Raw genomic sequence first — 17,263 nt, forward strand, 5'->3', positions numbered from 1 at the left:
AACTTATTTGATCTTTCCATATTTAAATGGAAAACTCTGACTCTGAAACCTATCTCTACCCTGAACCACCCTTAGGGAACCTCACAGTGTAACACTGTCAATAAAGTTAATGATGGGAAGAAACATTGAAATGACTTTCATCTGGTAGAAATGCCTCCCATGTTCCCTGTAAACCTCTATGTCTGATATAGTACCATCCTGTTTAGACTTTGACTGGGGGAACTTCAGCAGAAACTAAATGTTTCTCCCCTTCTTCATCTCTCAACTTGCGTATTTTGGATCCTCTGTCTAGTTAAGACAACAAAGCAACCATTACTTTAGAAAAAGTAGACCCTTTAGGATATGAAGTTTCATACCTCTTCTTCCAGAGAACTTGAAAGGATCGGAAATTATCTAGAGAGGCCTTTGGTGGTTTCTGTGACAATCCCCTACTTTCCTGATTTGCTGAGTTACGTGAAGTTGATAAGGGCTCCTCCAAACTTAAAATCTAGCTGGGATGCCCCAGTCCAAGAATGTCAACTGAACCTTCCTAATCTCCCTTAAACCCTGGACCAGACTTAACTTTCTGGGGAGTTTGGTTCCACTTCTTGGATTGAGAGACTTCCAACTGTTCTGATGCAGTGTGGGGATAGTAGTTGTATTGAGGGAGACCAAGCAAGAGCATTATATATGACACCCTCTCCAGGGGATGAGAAAAAATGTTTATGAACTGAGTTCGCATCATTGAACACAGGACTCACACTTAATGTTCTCCGTCTTACAACAAGGAAATGTGTGAATGCAGAGTCTCTTTTTCCGCCTAGACAAAAAGTAGGTATTTGTATGGAGAAAAACACAAGAACGAGAGAGGTAGCCAAGTCATGTGGCCAAGACGAGGAGAGTACATAGCTAGTATATGGTTTCATGACCTGTCCTAGGAGTTCCTACATTGCTGAGAAATTTATTCTTGTGCTACAAATTTACCTGTCTATCTTCAGTTTAAAAATGTGTCGGGTATAAAAAGTACATGGAATGACTGTATGAATTGATGCCACGTGAATTAGCCTGACTACACACACACACACACACACACACACACACACACACAAGCGCGCGCGCATGCACACGCACGCATATGCGCATGCATACACACATATGTATATATGTGTATATGAATGTATGTATATATGTATATGTTACACAGATGGTCATAAATACGTTCAGGGTCCCAAATCTGGGCAGGGCGATTGATCTATGAGTGTCTGGTCATTCTGTTACATTTCACATTGTCCTTTGCCCAAAAACCATTTTTGTCCCATTAAAAATCTTACTTTCTTCCTCCAAAGTCATGTATTCCCTGCAATATGACATGATTCACTGAATCCCTTCATTGTAATTCCTGCATTGAAACAGTCACAGACTTGTCTGTCTTGTGAAGGGACTTGAGCACAGAATCAAACTTTGTCATTTTGGACAATTAAAAGAGTAACTAGGTACAAAGCAGAAATAGATACATTTGCCCTTGATTAGATGCAACTGGGAATAAAATATGTCCAATCCATCAAAGGGTCTTGGGAGAAGAACAGGACAATGTGGATCACAAGCCATATCATTGCCTTTATTTCATTCCCAAGGAAGAACGTACTAACAATACACTGGAGTCAGCATTCTCGTCAGCACTTCCCTCTAAACTTCGCTGTTGTTTTAGTTCTGCCCAGAGAAGCTGAGCTCCACGTCACGATGGGGCTGATCCAAGGGACAGTTTTTTCCAACTTCTATTCTAAAGGTGATGTCTCTTTCAAGGGACTGTAGATGTTGACCCACAAGGAATAAGGGAAATATATGATCATTTCCTCTTTTCAGATTCGGGTTAGTGTTATGTTAGGGATAGAAAAGGGTTAGACCTACAGGTCCAGTTGTGCATATGCAGAGTTTTCTTCATCATCATCATCATCAAAAGTAATAATAGCAGTGGCTAGCTCTTATATTGCGTTTTAAAGTTTTCAAAAGCCTTTAGGGAAAGTGCCAAGGAAAGTCTCAGAAGCCTGGAAGGGTTGAAAGGGCCCAAGTTCTCAGAGCTTTAAATGACAAAGAACTTCATGCTTCATCCTGAGGGTGATAGCTCCTTATTATTGGAGTTTATCAAATATGATGTTGTTCAGTCATTTCAGTCGCAGCTGACTCTTTGTGACCCCATTTGGGGTTCTCTTGGCAATGATACTTGACTGGTTCGGCGTGTCCTTATCCAGCTCATTTTACAGATGAGTAAACTGAGGCAAACAGGGTTAAATGACTTGCCCAAGGTCACATAGCTAATAAGCATTATGAGCTCTATCACTGTATCACCTAGCTCCATCTCATGCAATATATAAGCTAATATCATACTATAACCACAACCACCACAACAGAAATGTTCAGGAATGCAAGAGGAACCATAGTTGCCAACTGTGGTCTGGGGGAGAGTTTTTTTTAATGCAATAAGTAAAGAAGATCACAAAACCTTAAAAAAATATAAAATCTCTTGCATGAACAAAATCAATGCAATCATAATAAAGAGAAAAACTATCGTTACGAACATATTTTCACATAAACATCCCCATAAAAAGATAGCCAAGAAGGACAATATGCTGAATCAGCAAATATTTGAGTATCTACTGGGTAGCACGCACTGGGCATACAAATAGAAGCGCATTAAACGGTCCCTGTTCTCAAGAACCTTCAATTATACTGGACACAAACAGGTCAATCGAAGTCTACCCGTAGGCATGACCCTAGCCCTAACGTAGTGGTGTAATGGTGAGAGTGGGTTCAAGTCCTACCACTGGCACATAGTGGCTCCAAGACTGTGGACGAGTCATTTAAGCTTCTGGTGTCTGAGGCAATACTCCACATTGCAGGACACAGGCCAGTTGCACTGGTAGAGGGCACGGCCTCAGCAGGAGTGCCTTACAAGAATGTACTGACAGGCTGAAACTGAAGAAGATGAAGAATTCTTTCCTAAAAGGTAAGAGGAGTAAATGTTATATTTCTGAAAGAAGAAATGCACATAATGATCACAGATCTCGGGTAACTCAAAACTGTGGAGCTCCAGCCACCATTATCACACCAGTGTTTTCCTTCTAAATATATTCCGGAAATGGCAAAGCCTCATGTTTTCCTACTATACCTGTATCTCTCCAGCTGTTCTGGGTAGTGCTAGAAAAGGAGAGGCATGACTAAGTGTTTCTCCAAAGACATGGACTTTAACGCCTAGGACAGGAAAACCTTTGTATCTAGTAATCTCCAGGCCAGACTCTTCCCTGACGTGGGCTTCCCAATGCCCAGGAAGAAAATCTCAGGATGCTTCTCAATCCCTTCACTAAAGCAGCTCCCTTACCCCCCAAACCTGTGCTTTATCCTGATCACAGAGGCATCATGTGGCTTTCAAACTGACTCCTAAAACCGCACCCAGAACATGCACAATTGCTGCCCACTGACTTGGAGAGTTTCTGTTCCTGTTCCTCTCTTCTGGGGATGTCAAGGCATCCCTTCTGTTAATCCAGGAAATAGGAAGTGATTCTTGAGGAACTTCAAAAGCAGATCTTGTGGCACCACTTAAGCCATTAGGAGCTTCTGAAAGGATTAAAATATCTAATGAGAATGATGATAATCTTCCTTTTTTCACTGTAGCATGAGTGAGTCTTTGAACAATTAGGAAAAAAAATCTAATGAGGCTCTAATACTATAGACAAAGGTGAATGCAAGGAGGCTCAGTGGTGGGACTGGAAGAGGTTGGGGTCAGATTTCAGAGAAGTATCTCTAATCAGAAGCTTCTCCAACAACCTGAGAAGAGGCATGGCAGCTTCATCACCAGTGGCTCCTTTAGATGAATTCCTCAAAGATCTCTATCCAAAAAGACATATCCATTTCCTCTACTCTCATTTTATCTTCATCTGGCTGGCCCACTTGGCTGTGTAGTCTCCTCAGAGCAGCCTCAGGGATACTCAGGTCAATTCCTAAGCATGCAGTTTCGCTCAGGAAAGTCAAATTACAGGGTGGAAAGAGTACGCAGGATACTTGGGGAATGAGGTCAGTTTCATGTCCCAGGTGTGGTGGTAGCTGAAGAAAGAAGAAAATAACTGACCACGTGGAGGGAAGACCCAGAGGAAAAAGGGAATTGAGGAGCTCCCCACAACCTTTGCTTGCTGCATAATTCTGGGAAGGACTTCTCTTTTTAGATGTCATGGGTACAGCAATGTCTATGATATTAGTTTGGAGAATTTAAATTTTTCTTAGATTAAAAATCATCTCTTTCCAATTTGCATAAGAAATATGAAAAACTGGAGTGGAGAAAAGGTGGGAGTGACATGAACTCTCAGCCAAACCCCTAGGAACAATTTGAAATAAGGCTTCACAATAAAATCTGAAGTCGCAGAAGACACAAAAGGATGAGGTGAAACAATCTTCCAGACTAAGACAACTCGGAAAGGTGAGCACACTCCAGTACAAGGCACACACCAACAGCCCAACAGTGGCCTTTGGGGTGACTGAAACAGTAATGACTTGGGTGGTTCCCAGACCTCTCAACCTACAGATGATAAGGGGATCAGACATCTGGTCAGAAGAAGATTACAGGGGTTGCTTTGTTAACACTGGGCGCAGAATTCTCTTGTATTGTTCGTATTTTAATCTGAGTTGCAGTCCTGGGTCTCAGTTCCAGGGGAAGGAGGAGCAGTGGCACACCAAAGCTTGTGGGCACAAGGGAGGTGGGACCAAGGGAGCTGGTCACAGTTCCAGAGCAGAAGAGTACTTATGGTCATTGAAAGACAAAAGCAAAGGCAGGAACGTAGTATATACACCTCTCCCTAAATCATACCACCTTTGAAGAACCAAAAACTTACAGATTCCAAAAATTATCTCTGAAAACAGCTGAAACCTGAAGCTTGGAACAGTGTTCACTCCACCCAGAAGCAGAGCCTCCTTTAAGCATAGAGCTAAGTCAAGAAGCTGCATACATTCTGATCTAGTAATATCATTACTAGGAATAGATGCTCCTAAAAAAGCTGACTGAAATTTTCCATCTTATATGGCAAGACGAAGTTATCCCCAGGAGTTCAAGGATGCCTCCATTGTACATCTCTATAAGGGTAAAGGGAATAGATTGTCCTGTGACAATCACGGGGGGATCTCTCTCAGTCATTGCTGGCAAAATTCTTGCTAGAGTCCTCCTCCATAGGCTGATCCTTCACCTGGAAGATGAGCATATATCTGAGAGCCAGTGTCGCTTCAAAAAGGGCCGAGGAACAATTGATATTGTTTTTTCTGCCCTACAACTCCAGGAGAAATGCCAGGAGCAGAACAGAGATCTGGGCACACCGTTTGTAGATATGACCAAAGCCTTTAGCACTGTTAGTCATGAGGGCTTATGGAAAACTATATCAAAATTTGGTTGCTTGGAGAAGTTCATGAATATTGTATGTCAATTTCATGACGGCATGTTTGCCTGGATTCTGGATAATGGACAATGATCTTGTGCCTTCCCAGTCACCAATGAAGTGAAATGTGGCTGTGTGTTTTCCCCCGTGCTTTTTAGCATGATGTTTTCATCCATGTTGTCAAATTCTTTCAATGAAGATGAACATGGCATCAAGGTCAACTACTATTAATGATGGCAAGATCTTCAGTTTGAAAAGGTTACAAGTCAAGACCAAAGTGGAGTGAGTGTTGGTGCATGATTTTTTGTTTAAAGATGATTGTGCACTCAATGCAGCCTCTGAAGCTGAAGTGATGCAAAGTATGGATCAATTCTCTGCTTCCTGTGCTAATTTTGCCCTAATAATTAACACCAAGAAAGCACAGGTGTTCCATCAGCCACCACCACACCATCCATATGTGGAACCATCAGTTACAACAAATGGAGAAGTTTTGAAAGCTGTGGACAAGGTCACTTATCTTGGTAGTGTACTTTCCAGGGATGTACACATTGACAATCAGGTTGATGCACACATTGCCAGACTTAGCTCAGTGTTTGAGAGGCTCTGAAGAAAAGTTTGGGAGAGAAGAGGCATTAGACTGACTACCAAACTGAAGGTCTACAGAGCCATTGTGCTGACCTCATTGCTATATGTTTGTGAAACATGAACAGTCTACCAGCCCCATGCTAGGAAACGGAATCAGTTCCATTTGAACTGTCTTAGGATAATTCTGAGGATCACTGGGCAAGATAAAGTACCAGACACTGATGTCATTGCTCCAACTGAACTGCCAAGTATTCAAACTTTGCTTCAAAGACCTCAGCTGTGATGTACTGGCCACGTTGTTCGGATCCAAAATGTACACTTGCCAAAAAGACTATTTTCTGGAGAACTTGCATGGGGCAAGCGATCACATGGTCGCTAGAAGAAACAATACAAGGACACTCTCTAGGTCTCTCTCAAGAACTTTGGATTTGACTGTGAAACATGGGAGACACTGGCACAGGACTGCTCAGCATGGCGTGCCCACATAAGAAAAGGTGCTGCACTCTTTGAGCAAAGCAGAATTGAGACAGCACAGAGTAAATGCAGGATGTGAAAATCTGGGATGTCCACGCCAAATATTCACACGGACTCTCTGTGCCCAACCTGTGGTAGAGCATTCTGAGCTCCTATTGGTCTGATCAGCCCCAGTCAGACACACTGAGATTTCACTTTATCATGGTGATTTGATTTTGATCCTCTTCGAAGATGAAGTACAATAACCAACCAATCATTAGTAGGTCTGTATCCCAAAGAGATAAAAACAAACAAAACAGAAAAGGACCTATCTGTAGAAAAATAATTTTACTGTGTCTTTTTAGTGGTGACAAAGAATTAGAAATTGAAGGGGTGGCCATCAATTAGGGAATGGCTGAACAAGTTTTATGTAATTGTGATGGAATCCTATTGTGTTGTAAGAACAGAGGAGCAGGATGCTCTCAGAAAACATGAGCTGATGCGAAGTGAAATTAACAGAAACAACAGAACACTGTATACAGTAACAACAGCTGTGAATGGCCGAGCTGTTCTCAGTAATACCGTGATCCAAGAGAGTTCTGAAGGACTTAACTCTCCATCTCCAGAGAAAGAACTGATGAATCTGAATGCAGATCTTTTTTTTTACTTCCTTTTAGTAACTTCCTTTATTTTTCTTCGAACTTTTTGTCTGTGTTTTCCTTTACAACCCAACCAACATAGAAATATGTTTTGCCTGACTGCACATGTATAACCTATATCAGATTGCTGGCCTTATCAATGAGGTGGGGAAGGAAGGGAGGGAAGGAGAAAATTTGAAACTCAAAAATTTTACACGACAAATGTTAAAGACTGATTTTGCATATCACTAGGGAAAAATAAAATATTAAATAAAATTACAATATTGTCAAAAAAGAAATATGAAAAACAGAGTACAAATTTGTAATTTGGCCTTCAAGGATCTATTCAGAGTAACTTCGCAAGCAGAAGGGCCTTCTTTGCATGACCAATAGAGATATGAGAGGGGAAGGGTTGTGGGAGATATTCTTGAATCATCTCAAGATTTTTTATAAGCCAAGCTTCTCAGCTGAGAGCAAAGGGGCAGGAGTCAGGAGGAGCCAGGAAAGGGTTAAGAAGGGATGAGATAACTCATATTTCTCTAACATTTTAAGATGGGCAAAGTGCTTTGCAGATACTGTCATGTGACTTGTGAATGAAATATTGCATGTAAAGGAGTTTGTGAACCTCAAAGCTCTATACAAGTGTTTCAGCATAGTACAGGGCATAAGCCCTTGTGCTTGCAGTAAAAAAAACCTGGATTCAAATCCCACTCTAGACACCTACAGACACTACAGTGTTACTGTGAACAAATCACTTAACCTGTCCATGCCTCTCATTTGTAAAATACAGGGGTTGAATCTGAGGGTCTATAAGAGCCCTTTAAGCTCTATATCTATGATACTGTGATTCCACAAAGAGCATTTATTAGAAGAAGCAAAGACAGTTTAATTCTGTGACTTCCTGGCAGGACTTTGGAACTTCATCCAAGTCAAAATAGGGGGCCAGATGGACTGTGGGCCAACCCCAGGATGACTGTCCTTGGGCCTGAGCCATTTGCAACATGTCTTTTCAAGGAATTACTCCATCCTGTGGATACAGTCTATTCTCTGTTGGGAATTTAGAGGCTAGTCTTATCGTGGGAGCCCCATCCAACTGAGCAAAAGGCCCTTGTAAGCTGAAATGACTGAACTGATACATTGGCTCCATCAGGTGCCCTTCTTTTAGTTCTGGTGTAGGGATTCCCTAAAGAGGCCGATTCACTCTGTCCTGTTAGGTTTCACCACATTTCAAATTCTTTATCCCCAAGACTGAGGTCCTACACTCAGGTCTTGCCCATTTGAAGATGAACGTCCTGTCCTAGAGAAGCCACTGATCTTGGATCTCCCTGAGCTACAATCTAATAGGTCTCACACCTCTAACTTGCTAAATCCATCTTCTACCCTTGGACCACAGGAAGAGAATGAGCAGAGGAGTACTTACTATCAGGATGACCTCAAGGATCCAGAACAGCTTAGAGGTCTTTGTGACCCGTGAAAGAAATGCACAATGACTTGGTTTCCTACTGAAATGCCATGGGCACTCTCTCCCTGATCCTGCTATGATGTCCAGTGAGCTAAATGCCACTCAGTACATCCAGATAAAGACATTGGGCTCCTTGTGGGATTCCAAATGCATTGTTGGGCTCATTGTTTGATAGCTGTAGACTACTGGTACCTAGATGCCATATCTCTCCAAAGTATTGGGTCTTTCAATAGCGTCCAAGCACAGGTGAGGCGTTGGAAATGAGACTATTTCAGGGAAAGCATCAATACCCAAGCAGTGGGGAATAGAGTGTCCCTGTGCTCCTCCTTATAGAAAGGTCATCAGAAGAACTGAAGCTTCTCAGAGAGTGAGGAGTAGTTCCTTGGGGGCATTTCCTGATGGGTTTCTACCTGAGGGATGTTTCTCCGTCCCCTGATGGGTTTGTGTGGTGGAGCCACACAGGGGCAGGCCCAGCTTCCTCTTCACTGAATTGCCCCCACTCAAGTTATCGGAATCCCCTCCCTCCTTTTAACTCCATCATAGTGACTCCATAGATAGAAGAGATGTACCTGAGGATTCCTCAGGTTCTCTAGTTGTGGAAACAGCTACAGGAGGAAGGAAGACAGTTGTATTCTGGGACAGGAGACAAGGTCTTTGGCCACTTCCTGCCTGATTCACTCCCACTGTCACCTCCCCAAGTTCCCTTTTCTGCATATATCAGAGTCTCCTCCTCTTCTTCCATGGGGCCTAGGAGGGATGAAGATAATAGGCTCAAAGTGTGCCAAGATGATCACAGATCTCAGTAGTAACCAAGGTCTTTCCTTCCTTCTACCTGCTTCTCTCCCCAACACCCAAAGCCATCATGATATGGTCCCCACTGCCTAGGTTCCTAGCCTCAGCCAAGGCTCTCAGACCCTCAGCTGAGCACCTCACAGCAGCCTCTTCCTTGTGCCCACAGTCTGCCCCCAGGGATCAGCAGCACAGTCCCAAAGACAGGACTCATTCCCTTTGGAGTGAATATTATTCAGCCAGTTGAACTCAATTCCTTGGCCAAATGCAGCCTCCTCTGGAGCACCCATGACTGAGCCACAGCCCAGTTGTTGACAGGCAACGAAAACATCAGCCAGATCCCAGGAGTCATTACCTGCAGTTCCCCAGGAGCCTTCATGCCAGACCTCCACACACCCAGAACACTTGTCTCCCTCTTGGATGCATAGCTTGCCTAGAAGTGCAAAAGCATTGTTCATTCCACATTCAACAGGAAAAGAACTCCCCTAAACCTCAAATCCCAAGGAAGAGGAGAAGCCATGGGCTTTCATTGTGGCAGGAAGACACACTCAGTGCGTAGGCCTCCTGAGTTTGGCCATTTGGAATAAGAACATATGTCAAAGACACAGGCTTCTTCCTTCTTTGGCAGCACATTAGATCTAAAGGAGGGTGGGGATAGTTCCTTCAGTACTCAGAAGCTGCTTGGCATCTGAGAGGAATCCTTTCCACCTCTTGTACTGGATGCAGATCCTCTCCAACCAAACCTCCCCTTGGTGGGTTTGAGTGGTGATAGCATGTTCCCTCTCTCGGTAACATCTACAGACCCAAACACATCCTGGCATCTCTCATCTATGGTGCAATTAGGCAGTCTCTAGAGATTAGATAGTGTAATAATAATTTAAGTGGAAGGATCTCTCATTAATTAATAGGCCCATATGAACTGCTTAAATATCCTGGAAGCCTTGGTCACATGTGGTGGAAAGAGCTTGCTAAAGAGGCAAAACAGGAAGGGTGGAGTGGATAGGCTTTCTCTCAAACAAGTCAGGCCTATGCATTAGTTTCTAATCTTCTTCACCTGACTCTGCTAGGTCACAGGTCAAATTTTCCTTTCAGAAGTTTTTATCTTGTGGAAATGAAACTTCCTTTATTTCCCACAATATTCACCACCAGTGATGTGAATATTGCCTTGGTGATACATTTGGTGTCATGAACAGAATAGCAAAGTAAAAAAATCTCTATTTGGAGGCAGAAATGATTTAGAAGGAGACTTTAACATCCCAGGATGGGAGGATTTGCCATATTCCTCACTACCAAGAAGGAGGAGATGGCAAGGATAAGTAGCAGAAGCTGGATTTTACTAACTACTTACCATACTATGCGTAGAAACAGAGATGAACTGCTTAAGGAAAAAATTCAGATGGAAAAAGAGTTAGGTAGTTTGCATGGGAATTCTTATCCTTTGGGCTCTCTTTCACAACAGCAGTCTGAGTGATCTCAGGAAGAAAGAAAGGCTGTTCATTTAGCTCAGAAGAAGCTGAAGGCTAACAAAAGAAATGTGCATCTGACCTTCATACAGACCCAGCCTAGTTGCCACAGTGACAAAGGAAGTTAAATAATTTTAGAGGAAGAAGTTTCTCAGTCAGAAGCACTCCCAATAGTGAGGTGGAAACAGGAGAACTCAGGAGGTAAATCAGTGTTTAGGGAAATAATTGAGGATTTTACTCAGCAGGAGGTCATAGAAATTTTGAGTCAGTTCACACAAAGGATGGAAGAATCGTTAATATCTTGGATGGTGAGAATCAGTGATGATGGAGCTGGAGGAATAGCTGTAGATCCCATCGACCACCTGAAATTTATAGGTATTAGTCAGAATCCTTTTGTACAGCAAACTTTTAGACATTACAGTATGCAAGGAGGTAACAATACAACTCTGTTAGTTTGGCTGCAGAAGGCTGCAGTAGGCAGTATCCTACTGACTCTGTGTGGCCTAGTGGAGACAGACACTGGTATTCACTTAGGGACTGTATGATAAAGTTAAAGGAGGAGGTAATGAAGACCGTCATGATGATTGGAAATGCAGATGTACACTATGATATTCCCTTTGCAGTTTATCATAGGAATAAAATAGTGAAAATGACTCCTACTTACAAACACTTGCTTTTGACTCTAATAATTGGGGAAATAAGGCACCCTCTTTCAGAGGCGGTGGACAAGATTTCACAGGTGACTTAGGAGACTGGGGAAAACAGAGAAAAGTAAGTACCCAGGGTACTCAATATCAGAATAAATTGACAAGGAGAGAATTGTTTGCTGCTCTATTGAGATCAGGGTTAGATTTTAGAGGCATAGATAGTATTCCAACTAATGAACTATACAAAATGTATCAAGAAAAGGTATGTGATACTAGATGAAATAGAGAAGCAAGAACTGCCCCTATAGATCCCGCTGAACCCTTGTATCCAAGTTAGTCACACCTTCAGGGAGAATAGGAAATTGGCCAAACCCCAGCTCAGATCAGGATTAGCAGCTCAAGGAATATAGGTATTGGCTGGAGTGATGGATTGTAATTATCAAGGAGAAATTATTGTAACATTCCAAAATTTAGGTAATGGACCCATACAGTTTTGTAAAAATGATAGTATGGTTCAAGTGATTATTATTCCTTGTGAAAAAAAAAACACTTATGAAAACCTACCCTCCTTCTGAAATAACTAACAGAGGAACTGAAGGATTGGATTCTACTGATAGAATAAAATCGAGAGCTAAAATATGGGTAAAACGGAAGTCAGATGACATTCCAAAGCTGCGGAAATTATAGTACATGGAAAAGATAATACTATAACTGTTGTCTATTCAGGAGATGATGATCACCAATTGTACCCTTAACTCTTATATTGTACCATGAATAAGGCTGTGATAGTGGGTTTATGGACTCCAGAACCACAGCTGACCCTATTATGTACCCTGCTTCTGGCTATTGTTTCCTTGTTTTGTTTGTTTTGTCTTTTCATCTGTTACACTCGTTTGCTAGATTTGTTTTCTGCAGGCTTACTACCCTCCACCTGCAGATGTCTGATCACTTAAGCTGGATGTCACCTCCTATCCATGACAGTAATGTGTCATCTCTGGACCTGAAGTTGACCAAACTTCAGGTACCAGCTACAGAACTGATCTCTCAATGGGACCTCTTGGGGCAGGGACAGCTCTACTTCCAATCTCAGCAGGAAGCAGTTGTGGAAGGAGAGACCTTTGCTCCTTTCCCCAAGAATTTGGGCTCCATTTGTTGAGAGGGAGTGATGGGGTGCTTGTAATTTGTAATACCAGTTGCCCCACTGACCTGTGTAATGAATATGAAAGATCTTGGGGCCACATGTAATGGTAATTCAAATGGAAAGATCTCTCTCATTAATTAATAGGTCCAGATGATCTGCTTAAATCCCCTGGAAGCCTGGGTCACATGTGGTGGGAGGAGCTTGTTGAAGAGGCAGAATAGGAAGAGTAGAGCAGAACTGGGAGGAAGTGGGTGAGTGGGGTCAGGTCAGAGGAAAAGAACACAGACCAACTGACACATTGAGACAGTTGATGGTGAGAAGGCCCTGGCCTAGGGAGGGGAGGTTTGAGAAGGACTTTGCCCTCTGCTGTGATCGTGTTTATAACTTTTTGGTCACCATGATGGATTTGGCTTTCTGGTTCTGGGATTTGGCTTTCTGGTGTTTAAGTGAACGTTTTTCTTCTGCCTTCTGTATGGAGAGTCTTTTCTATTTTGCAACTGAAAACTACACTTGCATATTCATAGTCACCACCGGTGCTGTGAATATTGCTTTGGTAATACAGGTAGTCCTCCTTTGACCAGGAGAAAACAATCTACATCCTAATTTGGTGGTTTGATTCTCTACGGAGATAGCCACAAAGTAACCTCCAACTTGTTTTTCCTGCAAAATGAGGGAGTTGTACTGAATGAATTCCAAGATATTTTCCTTATTTATTCTTATCCCAGATTCTAGTAAAAGTGTAGGTTCTGCTATTAATGACAAATTGTAACATCTCTCTGATTAAGTAATTAGCTCTTAACCCCAGAAAATCTAGAAATTTCTGTCTCCGTACCTCCCTAGATTTAAATAAGCACAAGGTTATGGATTATATTATTTATTACAAGTACAACAAAAATGAAACAAAAACATAAATAATTATTTACAATATGAACATCTATGAAGTCATATTTAAGCATCATTACTACTACTGACTTCTCAATTCTGTAAAAACAGTCCCACCATTCACTTCTCTCAGGATTCCAAATGAAGTCTCTTCTCAAGAATTTTCTTCATATTTCTTACAAGAAAAGCAATGAGCCCAATCCTGTCAGGGAATAAGTTCTCTTAGTTCTTTTACTTATTCCTTTCTTTAGCCATCACAATGATAGTTTCCCCTGCATGACAATTAAGCTTTCAGTCTTCTCACAGATTCCTCATAGAATGGCAGATTAAACCATCACTCTAAGATTCCATTGCCTCTTAAAAACACAGTAACAATTCCTATAATTTTTGTGGAAGAAGCTATTGTACCTAATGTTACATATCATCCTAGAGACCTTCCTCTCAGATTCCTTCTATCTTTTTATACTAACTGAAACTCAACTTTTTCCTGAAGACATCGCATCCCTTGGATCACTCTAAGTATAAAAAAAAAAAAAAAAAAACCTAATTTTAACAGTGAACAAACATCTATTTTCTCTCCCTTCCACTTTATCTTTCCCACCAGGAAACCAAAACGAGAAAAGAAAAAGCAGCTGGTACAAATATGGGTGGTCAAGAGGACATCCCCTCATGGCTCCTCCAGGATTTATCAGAGTTTTTAAGTCTTTCAAAGTTGATGGTCTTTACACTGTTGTACACATTGTTTTCCTGGTTCTATATTCTTCTGGCCCGTGCTTTTCTGAACGCATTGGCCTCCTGTTTTCTCAGCCTCTTCAACTCCTACAGCCTCTTTCTCCAATCTGCCTGAGTGATGAGCAAGAGGAGCCATGACGGACACACACATCATCATTACCACCACATTCAGGTTAATTTACTTTGGTAGCAGGAATTTGCATTTAGGTTCTGACAGTTACTATACTCCCAGTAAGCTATATGCCAGGGAGGCAATGTGGCCTTAAATTGTGCTCAGGATTGAGGGAAGAGACTTGTACAAATGTTGGGGGGAAAGGGTATTTCTACTGCGTTTCAAGTTTACGTGACTCTAAAGGACACCTGGTCAGTGTCCAGGTACCCTAGGGGTGCCTCAGTGTCCATGAGGCTTCAAAGATCAAGCAGAGAAAACATGGAAACTATGGTTTGGATGCACAACCTGACAGCACAGAGAGAGAAGCCCTATTTGGCTGAAAGCTTTGCCCTTCAATTCTGTTTCAAGACTTTAAAAATGTGTTTCCTCCACATGTACCAAAATATTTATAGCAGCTCTTTATGTGGTAGCCAAGCACTGGGAATTGAGGGAATGCCCATCAATTGGGGAATGGCTGAGTAAGTTGTGGTATAGGAATGTAATGGAATACTAATGTGCTATACAAAAGGACCCACCGGTGGACTTCACAAAAACCTGGAAAGAGTTCTATGAACTGATGCTGAGTGAAATGAGCAGAACCAGGAGAATATTGTACATAGTAACAGTTATAGTGTGCAAGGACTGTTTCTGATAGACTTAGCCCTTCACAGCAATGCAAGGACCTAATATTCCCAGAAAACTCGAGGCAAAATGTCATCCCCATTCAGAGAAAGAACTATGGAATTGGAATGCAGAACGATGCAAATTATTTTCTCTTGTATTATATTTCGTTTTTGTTTTTCTCATAGTTTCTCCCATTTGTTTTAATTCTTCTATGCAATATGACTAATGCGAAAATGTGTTTAATAGGAATGTATGTGTAGAACCCATGGCTTCTCAGGGAAGAAAGGGGAAGGGAACCGGAGAAAATTTAAAAGTTATGGAAGTCTGTTGAAAACTGAAAATAAATTAATTTTTAAAAAAAATTTAAAAAATTAAATCTTATTAAAAGAATGTGTTTTCTCCAAGGGCACTGAATTTGTAGGATCTCACTTCTGAAACCACCCACTAAGAAGGAGGATGACCCATTTAGGCTCGAAAGTCATGGTGACTTCTGATTTATTTTCTTCTGTTCTGATGACATGCTTCACTCTTCCCTTTGCTTTTCTTTGCCTGTGTCAGTTAGAATGGTGAATGACAAGCTACCTGGGCCTGAGTTTGATTTAACGGTTCCCAGATGTGCAGTGGGTGGTAGTGAAAAGAAATTACTGATGTTGAAAAATGCCCACAAGTTTTCCTGGAGTCTAGTGGGTTCATATAAATGATATTCACCAGGACTTCCCTGAGGGCCACTGAGATCCTGAGGGATGTAGTTCTTACCCTAGTGCCCTTGTTCTAATAGTTAGGGTTTATTTGTATTATTTATCCTATTTGTGAAGGGAGGGAGGATTGTATCATATAGCGAAAACCTGGGCTTGGATCCCAGCTGGGCTGCTCACTAGCTATAATCACTTCCACCTCTGTGGCCCTTAGTTTCTTCCCCTGCAAAATGGGAAGGTTGGACCAATTCTAAATCCCTGGTCCTCTGATCCTGTAAGGCTTAGCTGCCAGCAGAACAGAGATTCATTTAGCACAGACCATGCCAAGACAAAAAGCAAGCTTGACTTTATGAACCACATCTTGTTTGTCAGATGGATGTATATATGAGTGTAAGGAAAGATGTGTGTGTGTGTGTGTGTGTGTATGATAGATAAGATTGAGATATAAACACAGATGATATATGGAAATAGATATTGACCTACATGTCTCTATGTCTTCACATATCATTTATCTCTCTGTATATCTGTCCATATCTGTCTATTTGAATCAGCGTCTCCCTCTCTTAAGCCAGGTTCCAAATACCGAGGTCATTTCCAGGCCCAAAGCCAATGCTAACTGTCACAGCTCTTGCCTTCCTCTGTTTCCAGTCTGGGAGAGGTTGCTCCTCCCTAGACAACCTGATGCCATGTTCAGGGCCTTAACTCCGCTGTCCCAAGCTCAAACAATGTACCAGCCTTAGTCTCTTCTATAGCAGAGATTACAGGTGTGTGTGACTAAGCATGGACAGATGTACATGTTGAAAGCAGGAATATGGCCAACAATGTGACCAGGTGGAGAAGACCTTGTATTCACCCCTTGCTTTTACTTTAGTGGCTCTGCCCTTTCTCCTTCATAGTCACTTTCATGAAATCAAAAGACCTGAATTTGAAACTGAGGGTTCCCAAATTCTAAAAGTCTTTGGAAGTTTTCTTGATGCCTCCAAATGGATGCTGATTGCCATTCCAACCCGAACACAGGGATGGACACCTTGCCCCCTCCCCTAGTTAGGTCATTTGGAACTTCACATGATTTCCATCTGTGCTCAGCACCAATAAACTGATTGCTGAGCATCCATAAGCATTTGATTGATTGCTGTGCATATCCTAGTCACCATGGGAGGCTTTAATGGCTAATTTAAACCTCCACCTAACCCTAGTTCACTTTCTTTATAGCTCTCTCTCTCTCTCTCTCTCTCTCTCTCTCTCTCTCTCTCTCTCTCTCTCTCTCTCTCTCTCTCTCTCTCTCTGTGCCGCGACAAGTGAAGAGAAATCAGGAATGAAGGACACAGTGACTGTGAAGTGCAGGCCCACACTCAGTTCATTTAAGTAAGAAGGAAGTTAGTATTCAATAAAACACTGGAGTCCCCCACTCTGATGTGAAAACAGCATCAATAACCCCATCCCCTCTCCCAGTTACTCCCAGTTGGAATCTTCCTGAGCTATAATATAAGTAGTGGGAAATGAAACTTTTGATCGAATAGTAATGCATGTTATCACTGTGATAGAAGCAATTAAAATAAATTCCATCATCAGGAGATAAATCAGCGTCTCTAGGGATTGTACATAGGT

Source organism: Notamacropus eugenii, chromosome 5, assembly GCF_028372415.1.
Source record: "Notamacropus eugenii isolate mMacEug1 chromosome 5, mMacEug1.pri_v2, whole genome shotgun sequence".
Classification (NCBI taxonomy): domain Eukaryota; kingdom Metazoa; phylum Chordata; class Mammalia; order Diprotodontia; family Macropodidae; genus Notamacropus; species Notamacropus eugenii.